Consider the following 13,018-nt stretch of genomic DNA (forward strand, 5'->3'; position numbering starts at 1 on the left):
GCAGGAAGAGTTACCTTTATAACATATTGGGGCTTTTCCAGGTTTTCAGATGGCTTAGCTGCATGACCTGGTGACAATTTGTCAAAGAAAGCTGGAATACGCGTTGTATTCATAGTCAGAAGTTATTAATTTCACCAAATAACATGTTTGAGATTGAATGAAACTATGTGTGAATTAACCAACGTGTACAGGAAAGGCAACTGGCACTACATGGCTGCGAAATGACTGTCCAGATGAGGACCTGCATCACAGTGCAGCTGCTTCTCACACCATATGACAGGAACCGGTGTGAAAACTATTACTGCCAGGGAGGACAGCAGAGGGGAATGTTGCACACCCACATGGCGTCACCACTTCCCTCTACTATGTAAAATGAAGCCAAAATATTGTGAATACAGAAGCTGCCAACGTACTTATTTGCAACCAGATTTTGCACAGTAGCCACCAGAAGTGGAGTGACAGCATCAGACTGCCAGTCAAAGCGGTCAAATCAGTTAAAATACACCTCTATTTATAACATCCAATAACTTACTAACAACAAACTTACCAGAAGAATGACCACTGGTACATACATCAGCATGACAATATCTACCAAAGACCACAGAAATGACCTCTGGAAAAAATTAGATTTGACTCATGTCCTATGAACTAACATGGAGGAGGTGGGATTTGTGACCTATACTGCACCCAGCTACCAGGGGGACAATTACGTCACAGTGGCTTGACTTAGCCTGTCCATCATTTTTACAGTCAAGATGATGTGCACACCCCAAAGTGTTTGGAGAAGAAGCTGTGTTCACATGAAACATTGTTTGAAGTAGTCAGCACCTGTTCTATACATAAGTCATCATAAGGAGTAAACTGTTTGTTCTAAAGAGCCTGAGCTTCTTTTGAGACACTGTTGCTGCTGTTGGACTTTTTTAACTGCATTTTGCAAGAGCGTTTTAAACATTTTGACCAGCAGTTTTTATCAGAAAAAGACTGGCTACTGGTGAAAATGGGCTAACTTTGTATAGCTACCAAGCTTCAGACACTAACGTTAATTTTAGTCCAGTTGTCTTAATGCAGTGTCAACTAACTTGCTTCCCTGGCTAAAGTAACCTAATTTGGTATATTATCTGCGTTAGCAAAAAAGCCGTACTTCATGTATTCTTTTTTGCAAGGTAACAATAGCTGTAGCTACCACCTCTAGATGAAGTGAATTATCCATTCAGCTGTTTGATTAGCTCGGCGATGCTGTCGCACACCAGTCACACAAATGTTTGTCCAATCACTGATTGTTGATTGAGAGGTCATTCTTGTCACCAGCTTCTATTTTAGTTTGCGATTATGTCGCCTCTCGGTTTTTTCCAGCACTTATACTAACATTCATTCTGATATGTTACCTTTATGTTCATTTGACTTGGGCGCTGTGCCTAAGCCTCTCTATGGTAGGGAAAACCCAACTTATATCAAGGTACATGATTTTTGGTACATTGGGGCACCCCAGGATTTTATACAAGTAAAAGATTTAAACAAATTGAACTTCCACATTTTTAGTACTTTTCTCTCTCGCTGACAGTATCCCTTTGAAACTTTGCCCTGAGGTGCAAAAGAGATCTTAGAAAACACATTTCACAAAACATAGTTCATAAAAAATGACAAAAGAGAAAACACAATATTTCACAAAATGCAACAACAAAATACAAGACACAACATTTCAGAAAACAGCATTTCTAAAAGCACATCAAAAGAGCAAAACCAATAACAAAAGATAATAGAAGAGGAAAAAATACAATTTGCAGTATTATTTTTCTTCACCATTTGTGCTGCTGTGACAGTTTACAGTTTTATTTGTGTGTTTTTGGTGTGAGGACCTGCCCTGGATGTCATAATCATATCACCATCTCTATCACAAATAGTAGAAATCAAAACTCTTATTTATCCAAAGTACTGATAATTAAGCCTGTCTCATTAGTGACATAATTGGAAATGTAATTAGCAATGGTAATAATTATTGCATTTAATACCTTTTTCTTTTTAGTTATCAAGCTCATTCAAACTGCTAATTAGCAAGTCATGAGAATTTTATACTTTTGTCCTAATCATTTTGGTTACCAATTATTTCAAGAGTGCAAGAAACTAATTTTTATCACCCAGTAACTGCAACATTGCTTTGTTTGTTTGGCATGAATATAAGGTATAGTATGTATATTATCATTTTAGATGCAGACATTTTGCCTGGATCTGAAATTTATGTGACTGCTTTGAAGATTTATACATTTATATTGAAACTGTCATATGTTATATTAGCAATAACATCCTTGGTGCAGTCTGGTCAAATACTTTAAATCTCCCATTTCAAATAAACTGCAAATGATGGTAAATGGTTGTTTTTATGTTTATCTACAGATATCAGATGGCAGCAGAGTGAGCGTCGGCCAGCGGCGATAACTTTCTGTGGATTTAGCTTCAGTACAGATTATTCAAGGTGAGTGTTGAACTTACGTTTATGTCCCATTTCCCATACACTTTCCCACTGAATTGAATGGCAACATGTTTCCAAACGTGTGACTTGTAGTGTACATGGTGAACCAATATTTGCTGTAAATGTAATAGCAAATGTATTTAATAGCTGAGAAAGCGATGGGTAAAAACTTTGCATGTATAAATTAGGGCTAAATTGGTTTGGCTGCATTGCAAGATCCAACGGATCATAGTGACTTTGAATACAGATGTCATTCATTTTCTGTTTCTGTCAGTGCAAAAGAAATTATTGTAATAATTGACTTAACTTTCACAAGCACTAAAAGCAGCTTGTAATGTGCAGTACTGCTGTCTGTGATTCATGTTAAAGTCGCACCTCTGTTTCGTGGAACAACTTAATTGTCTCAAACATGTGCACAAGCACCACGCACGAGTCATGATACCCCAAGGCCTAGATTAATTAAGCTATGAAAACCCATGAGCGGAGAGCATTCAGCAGGTGCCTGTTTGCCTTGGTATGGGACTTGTTTTTGGCAGTGGTGCAGTGGCTCATTATAAATCTATAATTAAGTTACATTTTTATTTGCTTTTTTAGCATACTGTCATCGGGGATCAAAATGGCTTAAACTCTTTTTTGTCACTTAAATTCTGTTAAGTGGACTCTTGGCTATATTGCTATTGTGTCCTCTTTTCTTTGTCAATTATACTTTGACAAATGTTGAAACTGAGAAACTGAGAGCGATACTGTATGTGTCATCCACTGGCTGTTACTCTATGCCTCCTACAGGTGTTCTTGTTTTCAACTTGCTGTTGAGGGACATCTTGTAATTCTTAAAATCTCTTGATTTGTTCTTAATCCAAAACAAGCTGATTTGCACACCCCACCTTCCTCCCACCCTCTGTACCTCAGCACAAAACAAACATTGCACCCTCCTGCTGCCTGAAGGGACGGTCCTCAGAATCCCCACTGTTCAGCTCATCTCGTATTGGAGTGTGTTGGTAGCACTAAGTGAATGTGAAGGAGCGGCTCTCTCACGGCAACGTCTGTTGTTTTGAGTCATCTGCCAGAAAATCGGGAGGGCGAGGTGCACAGCGGGGGCCAGAAGGAGGGATGAGCAGGGCTGTGGGATAGAATCCCCCTGCCTTGTAGGGTGGTCAGACTGAATGAGAGTCACCACCATGGTGGGAGCATTTGCCAAGAGCTTGCTCAAGCTAACAATGAGGCCTGTGGAGGGGCAGCCTGGGCAGGAAATTGAGGTTAACAACATTGTTACATATTAAACAGGGCTTGGCCGTGTGTTTAGGGTGTGGAATGACAGATCCTTGAATAGTCCACTATAAAAATGTATTAAATCACAGTATTTGTGATTTTTAGTCAGGTCATATTGTAATTGCTGTGAAATGCCACACAGACATTGTGTTTGGTTTTCTTAGGATTATTTAATTCCAGTCCATAACTGTTTCTATAAAGCAATATTCATTTCCTAAAACTCACTGAATACCAGCATAGTTCCAAACAGATGCTCATATTTACCTCTCAGTGGTGTGTAAAGGATTTTTAGTTAAAATACACTATAGTTAAATCTGAATTTAACAATAAATCATCAAACTCTCTTCAGTTGTGAATGTGTGCCTGTTGTACATTACAGTAACAGGTCTTATGACTGGTTTTCACAGCTCAAGCCTTACAAGTGAATCTCAGTACTTTTCCCCTACTGTGGTTCGCCCAGGGGAGAGACGCCTTCTACATGTTGTAATAAGGGTAGCTGATATAATGAAGGTCATTGTAATCAGAGCTAATGTGCCAAGGAGTCAAGACACTGTAGCTTTATTTGCCAGCAAGGCCCGGCATTTGGTACCCATGGGGATCAGGCTGATAGTGTTATCTTTGCTAACCTGACTCTAATACAGGCCTTGCTTTTCTGTTTGTGTCAGTGTTGGAGCTGAACTTTTCCCAGTGATCCCTTCCATGTGTGGATGGGCATGGGTACGGAGCAGTGTGGAGCCCACCACACTGCTCCGTCCTGGTTAAATCCCATCCCATTGTGTTTGGCTTCTCGGAGTTCACGTACTGTATTTAAAGAGCAGCGCTCCCTCTCTCTGATCGTCTGACTCACGTAGGCTTCAACTGAACGTACTTGACATATAAAACATTACATTGACGTCCGCTGAGGACCGGCTCGTAAGAGATGACCTCTAAATCTAATCCCGTCCCTCAGGATATGCAAATGTCCTCAGCTCCAATTTGATTTGTTTTTGTGAGTTGAGTACACAGCAGTTTGTTTACAACTGTTTTCCAATACAGTGTGAAAACCGGACGGTGCCTATACAGTATGTACTTTATAAGATGTTTTACAGCCTTGCTCAACAGACAGTTTTAAAGGTCTTGAATATATTTACCTTACATTTTGCCATTGAAATCATTTTTTTTCTCAGCTTATCATTCTATATGAAGATATACCCAAGGCTTGGCTATCAAACTGAAACCAGTTGAAGTAATTTGTAAAATTGATTAATAGAATAGAACATGCTAGGATTTAAATACAGAAGACTATTGTTAAAAATTTAAATGCTGTACATCTGTCTTGGTCATCATTTTTTATTTATGAGAATTTTAATCCAGATGACCCATTTGTGACTGGATTATTTATCGGGAACCCCAAAGTCCATAAAATCATAAACAAAACCCATCTCTAGTGGGGGATCCTCAGCAGAACCTGATTACCATTTCTCTTATGTTTTATACTTTGCCATTTTAACGCACCGCTTTCTGTAAGGAACATCAAAGACCTTTTTTCCTATTCATCTGAGCACCTCCAGGAAAAAGGCTACCCATATCTAACCCCATGCAAGTCCCCTGGTCCCATCATTCAAACTTTCAAGCCTCTCTTTGTGGCTTCCTAGAGGACCACGGTGAAATGATCTCTTTTGTTTCGCATCATTAGTTCCATCTGTTGTGCGAACAGGCCTGTCTGTTCCGGAGCATGGCAATGTGATGGTCGCCAGGGGCGATTGGAGACGCTACTGTCCCGGTGGCTTGTGGCTCAACCTCCACCACCACCATTGCCTCGTTCGTGATCTCCGTGACCCTCTCACACACACTTAACTGTTTTTTTTTTTTTTTTTTTTTTCCGTCCACACACCTAAGCTGCTACAACCTTAGAAGTGCATGGGTGCTTGTTATGCATGAAATAGTTAATTTAGTTGCTTTTTGAAGTAAAGAATTTAGAGACATGATGTTATTTTTAATAATGTTACTGATACACTGTAGCTGAAGAGCACAGTTTATAAAGTTGTAATGGTGAAACAATGTATGTAAACAATTTAAAATCTCTCTGAATTGACAGTATGTAAATAAATACTGATCGCCCAACATGTTAGTTTCTCATTGCATGTCCGCCCTGTGTGGAAAAGAGGCTTTAACAGGTCAGATTGTGGGCTTATTTTGTTGCAGTTGGGTGTAAAAGATGCACCAAACAGATGTAGGATATTCTCTCAGCAAGGAAATATTTTATTCATGATTTACATGAATGATAAATCTTCTGAAAGTCTTAGTGCTGATGGGCATACACAGTTTAACATCTGTCTTCCTCAGAATAATCAATCGTATACCAGAACACTTGGGACTTAGTGTTGGATTTTTCCACTCTCTTTGCTTGATCCAATAACTTCTATAAAAGCAAAGCATTCTTAAAGACAACTATAATGATGAAAATACAGCTATATGCCCAACTGAAGAAAAACCTAGGCAAGATACAGGAGAATCTTGTCCTTGTACAGACTGTTTGTTTAGCCCTATCACTTTGAAACCATGCATCCCCAACTGTACCTATGACAGGGAATTGTGGCCTTGCATTCTAACTATAGTTTGTAATTCTCAAATGAAGATTCCTTTAATGTCTCCAAGTGAACTGTTCTGGTCTTATCGCTATAGTGTGTAAAGCACAAGGGCATCTATGTGCATGTCAGTGTGGAGATCACCAGATCATTTTCATTGAACACTCGAGCCATCAAAGGTCATAGACATCCAAATGACCTAACCTTGCAATGCAACACCTGGGTGTAAAAGTGGACTCATCCTATCTACTGGGATCGGTGTAAAGTACCTCTAATGTATAAAGTGCGGAAATAAAATAAGAGTTATAGGCTGGTTGGAGGAGGTTCAGTGTGGGCTAGAGAATAGTGTAACTCTATAGGGTGAAATAGCTGTGTTGGTATCACTCGAGGTGACAGGCTATTTCCAAAGTGCTGTATTTGTTGGAACCATTATGAAATCACTGTAGCTGAAGAGCACAGTTTATAAAGTTGTAATGGTGAAACAATGTATGTAAACAATTTAAAATCTCTCTGAATTGACAGTATGTAAATAAATACTGATCGCCCAACATGTTAGTTTCTCATTGCATGTCCGCCCTGTGTGGAAAAGAGGCTTTAACAGGTCAGATTGTGGGCTTATTTTGTTGCAGTTGGGTGTAAAAGATGCACCAAACAGATGTAGGATATTCTCTCAGCAAGGAAATATTTTATTCATGATTTACATGAATGATAAATCTTCTGAAAGTCTTAGTGCTGATGGGCATACACAGTTTAACATCTGTCTTCCTCAGAATAATCAATCGTATACCAGAACACTTGGGACTTAGTGTTGGATTTTTCCACTCTCTTTGCTTGATCCAATAACTTCTATAAAAGCAAAGCATTCTTAAAGACAACTATAATGATGAAAATACAGCTATATGCCCAACTGAAGAAAAACCTAGGCAAGATACAGGAGAATCTTGTCCTTGTACAGACTGTTTGTTTAGCCCTATCACTTTGAAACCATGCATCCCCAACTGTACCTATGACAGGGAATTGTGGCCTTGCATTCTAACTATAGTTTGTAATTCTCAAATGAAGATTCCTTTAATGTCTCCAAGTGAACTGTTCTGGTCTTATCGCTATAGTGTGTAAAGCACAAGGGCATCTATGTGCATGTCAGTGTGGAGATCACCAGATCATTTTCATTGAACACTCGAGCCATCAAAGGTCATAGACATCCAAATGACCTAACCTTGCAATGCAACACCTGGGTGTAAAAGTGGACTCATCCTATCTACTGGGATCGGTGTAAAGTACCTCTAATGTATAAAGTGCGGAAATAAAATAAGAGTTATAGGCTGGTTGGAGGAGGTTCAGTGTGGGCTAGAGAATAGTGTAACTCTATAGGGTGAAATAGCTGTGTTGGTATCACTCGAGGTGACAGGCTATTTCCAAAGTGCTGTATTTGTTGGAACCATTATGAAATAAAGTCTGTGAAAAAGGCCAATATTCAGTTTGAATTGATTCCTGGAAAACACCAGAAGTGAATATGCTTTCATTTTGATAGTATTACTATGGACAAAATGTGTTGTGTCAGTTTCTCTGCGCCATTACTTTGCTCCATTAAGGCAAAACCGACTGATTTTATTTTTGCCCAGTCTATTTTCTGTGATAAAATGAAAATCTGAGAGCTTTATTAAGTCTGAGTGACACCTAAGGCTGAGAGCCAACAGGAAAATAAGTCATGTGGGATCTACTTTCAGTTCATTTTTCCTCAATTCCCATCTCCTGATCAAATACTGCACTTTCCAGTAGGGGCCTAATGGGAGTGTCAAGTTCACATAGGCCCTGTCTCTTCCTCTGGCTCCATTACCTGATAACAGCACTGGTTTGGTTATTTGCACAGTGCAGTTAAGGTAGGCTTGCGCTATGAACATTTGTAGCAGTTTGTAATTGTGGCCATTTTTTATTAATTTCTACAAATCTTTCCTGCGTACGGTACGTGTTACTACGAGCACTAACCCATCACATTTTCTTTCCTGTACTCGACCATTTGAACTGCGCTTTTTACCAAAGCTTTTGAATGCTGCTCCTCTTGAAGCCAAACAAACATGACCACTGATGTCTTAGGTTCAGGGCCTTTCAAATAGCCTTTTAATAAAACAAGCTCAGCTGTGAGACATACAGGATCTCTCATGCTGAGGCAGCCCCGCTGAAAATACCCTCCCTCCTGTTTCAAAGCCATCAGCTTTTGGTTCCCCGAGGAGAGTCAGCATTATCCTGCAGGGTTTATTTAAACTTGTTGGGAAGGTCTTACCTTTTTTGATACAATAGGTTATGTGACATTTAGGAGGACTTCACCACATATGAAACTGATTTTATTTGGCTCATGGATTTCATTTTACAACTATTGGTGCCAATTGACAGGTTTTTGATATGGTCTGTGTGGTGCAGGACAGACCACACCTGCAACTTATCTGTCTGTGGCATAAGCACAGGATGATGGATGCTGAGATGCCTAAAAGGAAGGAGAAAGACAAATGAGAAGAGATGACAAAGACATCCTTTACAGCTTGATACTGAGATCCCTCACTTGTTTATATTGACCTTTTCTCTTTTCTTTCCTATATCTATCGACAGCATAAGATATGCCATTAAATAAATGTCACTTGACCATCTCTGGTTTGAGTGTCACACACTGACATGTGGTATTTTGATTCATCTGTGTGGAGCCTGTATCCATTCTGGCTGCTATATTGCATCAGTTTATATAGAGTTGTATTTTACTGAATGTAGTGCATCATTTTTAATCACTCTGGATTCATTGTCAAACTGGTCAGTCTGAGCGTGTTACTCTTTTGCCCCATGTTGAGAGGGCACCTGTGCTTTGGTTGCTGGACCTTTAAACCACAGCCCCTCTCGCTCTCAAGCACTTTCAGTTTTGTATAAATGCATCAGAATCACTTCCGGGGAGGTGGGGTTTGCAAAAAGTACCACTGGAAAAGACTACTTATTCTCTTAATGATGCCTCATCCTTTTAGAAGTCGTCATGTTCATTCGCAAATTGATGAGTATGGCGGCGGAGCACCCTAGGGATTGAAGTCATCCAACCTTGTTCCAGTGCAGGAAGTTACTTGTCATGCAGGGGAGCAGGACAGTTGCCCACTAATAGGTGCAGCACTGTAAATATAATATAATATTTATGTTTTTGAATAAGCATGTTACATATGAAAACTGAACCACTAAACTGACAGGGTCTAGAATGGCTATGCTGATTATTATTATTATTGTTGTAGTTACAATTAGCACTGTTAGCATCATCAAGTTGTTACAAGTACAGTGTGAGAATTTATGCATTGTGAAAGAAGTTAGGAGTTTTTTTTTCCTGGGAGTATACAAAAACATAATCCATCCATTGGCAAGCTGGGGAATTAATCTCTCAACACCCATTTATTAGGGTTAGTGTCGTGGTTGCACAAGTGATTTGCTGTCAGACTGAAAATTTGGTCAAACAGTAGAATTAATTATTGCTCAATTAGATTTTGACTGCTGAAGCTAAGCGAGCTGCTGGGTAGTGAAAAACCTATTGTGGGCAGCGTTTTTTGGCTGCACAAAACTTGTCCCCAACAATAATTTATAGAAATATTACACTTTAAATCTAAACTTATTAATACTTACTAATACTTTTTTATTTGATGTGAGCTATGGATATTTGAACTATACAGTAAGTTCACAGGCTTGTTAACCTCAGTGAGTTTTAAGGCAGGAAAGAATATGCCCACAACAAGATAAATGACTGTACTGTCACCTTTTGTAAATGAAGAGGGATGGTGGTGATATGGTATTTTTTTTTGCATTAAATTCAGTTCAATTGATCAAATTTTTGAAATGTGCAATTTGTCTGTTGGGAAGTGAGGGTCACATGATACTGATTTGATTTTCAGTGTCAGGAAGTAAATATATATAAACATAAGTGCAATTCCATGACTTTTTCAAATTATGTTTATGTAAGTCTCATGTGCATTTTGGAAGTAAATGAGGAGCAGTGTTGGCACAGTGGTACTAAACACCACTGTAGATTTAAAATATAGGTTTTTGTTTTTTCCAATTGCAGCACCTTTGGGCTGCCTACAAGCAAACATCACGCGGGTGAGGTGTAGTCTGTGATATACATGATGCGTCTCTATGGACCCTTTGATTTGTATAATATCCTTCAGACAAGGTCATAGCAGCGCCTACATCTTTGAAGATGGAGGAAAGAGAACATGTTCCCCCTTCATTGTGTCTGTGGAATAGAACAAACGTGAGATCATGGTGTCAAGGGGCTTCCACTCTTCAAAGTTGATATGAATCAGACATGAAACGATTTAGATAAAGTGATAGTTATCCTGAATCCTGGCGCCGTCCGTTGAATACACAGTGTAATGCATAGGGAAGCTGAATGGCTGCGTTTTAGTTTGAAATCCTGGGGAAACGTATCCATCTGGTGTATGAATAATTTAGATGGCTCAAGTTGGTTCCTGTTGCTGTTGTGTTTGCACTCAGCTTTCTCTCTCAGCTCAGCACTCCCACTGTCACCCTCCCTGCCTCCTTGACATCACTCCTGAGGCTTGTTTGTGATGCTTAAAGGGAAGTTGGGCCACATGAGAAATCGTGGGGAGGAGAGACTCACTTTCCCCCTCTGCTGTTCTTTCTGCCTCCATTCTTCTGCCTTTCCTTAACCTGAATCATCAAACATAAACAGTTTGACACCCATTGACACATATACTTCATCACACACACCCTTGCATATCGCATATGGGGACACTAGATGGATGTGAACTAACTGTAGGTGTGCTATGTTTTAAATATACATAATATAAATATATATTCTAAATTATGCCTTGCACACCTTTGAAGTTTGAAAGGCTTGGATTTCAATAATTAAAATGTCATTATAGTGCACTGAGCACTAAGTTAATAGTTGTTTTGATGCTGGTAGAATTTTATGTGGCACTTATAAATGCATCATACAGCACTTAACAGAGATGCATCACAGTGCATCAAGGTTTTCTTATATAAAACATAATTCTAGGGACTAGAAAGCCTAACTGGCTTCTTAAGTAGACACACATGATCAATCTTATACCTCATTTAAATCTCGTCATTCCACCTAACACATATACCAAATGTGCAAATGTGGCTGCAAAAATATATGTTCTGACAAAAGCAAGCAGAAGTGTTTGCAGACACATGCAAACGTACTGTAAATACACTAATGTGCCAGGCCAACTATACTTGCCCTGCATTGATTAATTTATTGTAAAAATGCAAATATGCTTAGGTTGAGTTGTGTCCTCTGGTGTAATACAGTCCCTGTCTTTAAAGGAACCAGTCAGGATGAGCAGGGTGGCACTGAGGAATAGGAGGAGGGAAGAACAGTCAGAGAGAGAAAGAGAGAGAGGGAGGGAGGAGGGGGATGTGACAGGCCCTTGGAATCTCAACCTCTCTCTCCTGGCGCCCGTACTAATCAACCCCGGTAATTTATGCAGAAAATATGATTTATATTTAATTTCACTACACTTGCATTGTTAATTTGAGATGTAATTAACACGTCGCCACGGCAACTAATTTCTCAGTGCCGTAAATTATCACCGCCTTTTCATCAAAATTCAGTTACTTTGGCTCCTGTGTGCAGTGTTGTGATGCAATTAGGTTACCAGGGCAACCCCAAAGTGTTAATTTTCTTTTGTTATATTGCAGTGAGGCAGATGTTTTTATACCACAAGTCATAGTCACTTTTTGCTTGAACAAAGAGCAAAGATTTTTTTCTTACTTGAGTGAAAATAATAAATAAAAAAAAAAAGGGCGGGGGCAAGTGTTAAACTGTGCCTGTGGAACATGCTGCTCATGAACTCGAGGATACAATGCTGCATGCTGCTCTTCCTGACACTTGTTATACTGTTGTGAAGTGAACTGATATATTGCTGAGAATTCTCTGTTATTGCAAGTAGATGTGTTTCAAAGTTGTCCTTTGGGAAAGGGCATATTTGTCAAAGGGAATCTATATAAATGAGAAATGTGTTCATTGTTCAAATTTAAGCAGACATGGTCGTTCTTCCTGCCACAGCCCCCCTTTCCTCTCTCTCTCACCTTCTGTCTCAGACATACAGACACGCTCACGCACACCACAGCACATTTTCAGTACTTGCACTCTTTTTATTCCCCCAACAGTGACTGTGAAATGACTCAATATTTTAATCAACTGTATCTAATTTGCACTCCAGTAGAAGATAGGGCCACATGTGTGTTGTTGTTGCCCTGGCTGGCACTGAGTATGCCCACCGGATGGCTCTGAGCCGCCCTGGATTGCCACGCTTGCCAGTCTCTGTGGCCCACTCAGTGCGTCCATCTCCAATCCTCCCCCCTTAGCTAGTCTTCAGTGGAAATATCAGGTCATTGGCTGCTAAGCTCTGGGTAACTGCAAAGGTAATTAAATTTGTAAGCAGGCTTTTTGAATCTTTTTAGCCTCTTCGGTAATACCAGCAGGGATTACAGCATTTTTGAAGTACAGCTCTATTTTGACGCCCTGGCAGGAAGGGGCCAAGTCCCAGTGACCAGATGAGGTTCACAGTGTCCAAAGCCCTAACCGGCTGAGAGACCCAGAGCCGTGACGTCGTCTTTACTGTGTGTACGAACGGAGGAATGTCAGGAAGCTGACACAAAGCTTCACTTCTCTGGCCAGATGGTGTGATGGACATCTGTATTGATG

The 13,018-nt window shown here is 39.8% G+C and overlaps 1 long non-coding RNA gene across 1 annotated transcript in view; it reads left to right on the forward strand.

Moving 5' to 3' along the window:
• Window positions 1-13,018, forward strand: part of LOC109970147 (uncharacterized) — an 86,126-nt gene that overhangs the window by 32,639 nt on the left and 40,469 nt on the right. The window contains exon 3 of the long non-coding RNA XR_002276375.1: window positions 2,392-2,470. This is a non-coding gene — a long non-coding RNA (uncharacterized LOC109970147). The remainder of the gene's footprint in view (window positions 1-2,391; window positions 2,471-13,018) is intronic.

This window comes from Monopterus albus, unplaced genomic scaffold (assembly GCF_001952655.1).
Source record: "Monopterus albus unplaced genomic scaffold, M_albus_1.0 scaffold6.1, whole genome shotgun sequence".
Lineage (NCBI taxonomy): Eukaryota > Metazoa > Chordata > Actinopteri > Synbranchiformes > Synbranchidae > Monopterus > Monopterus albus.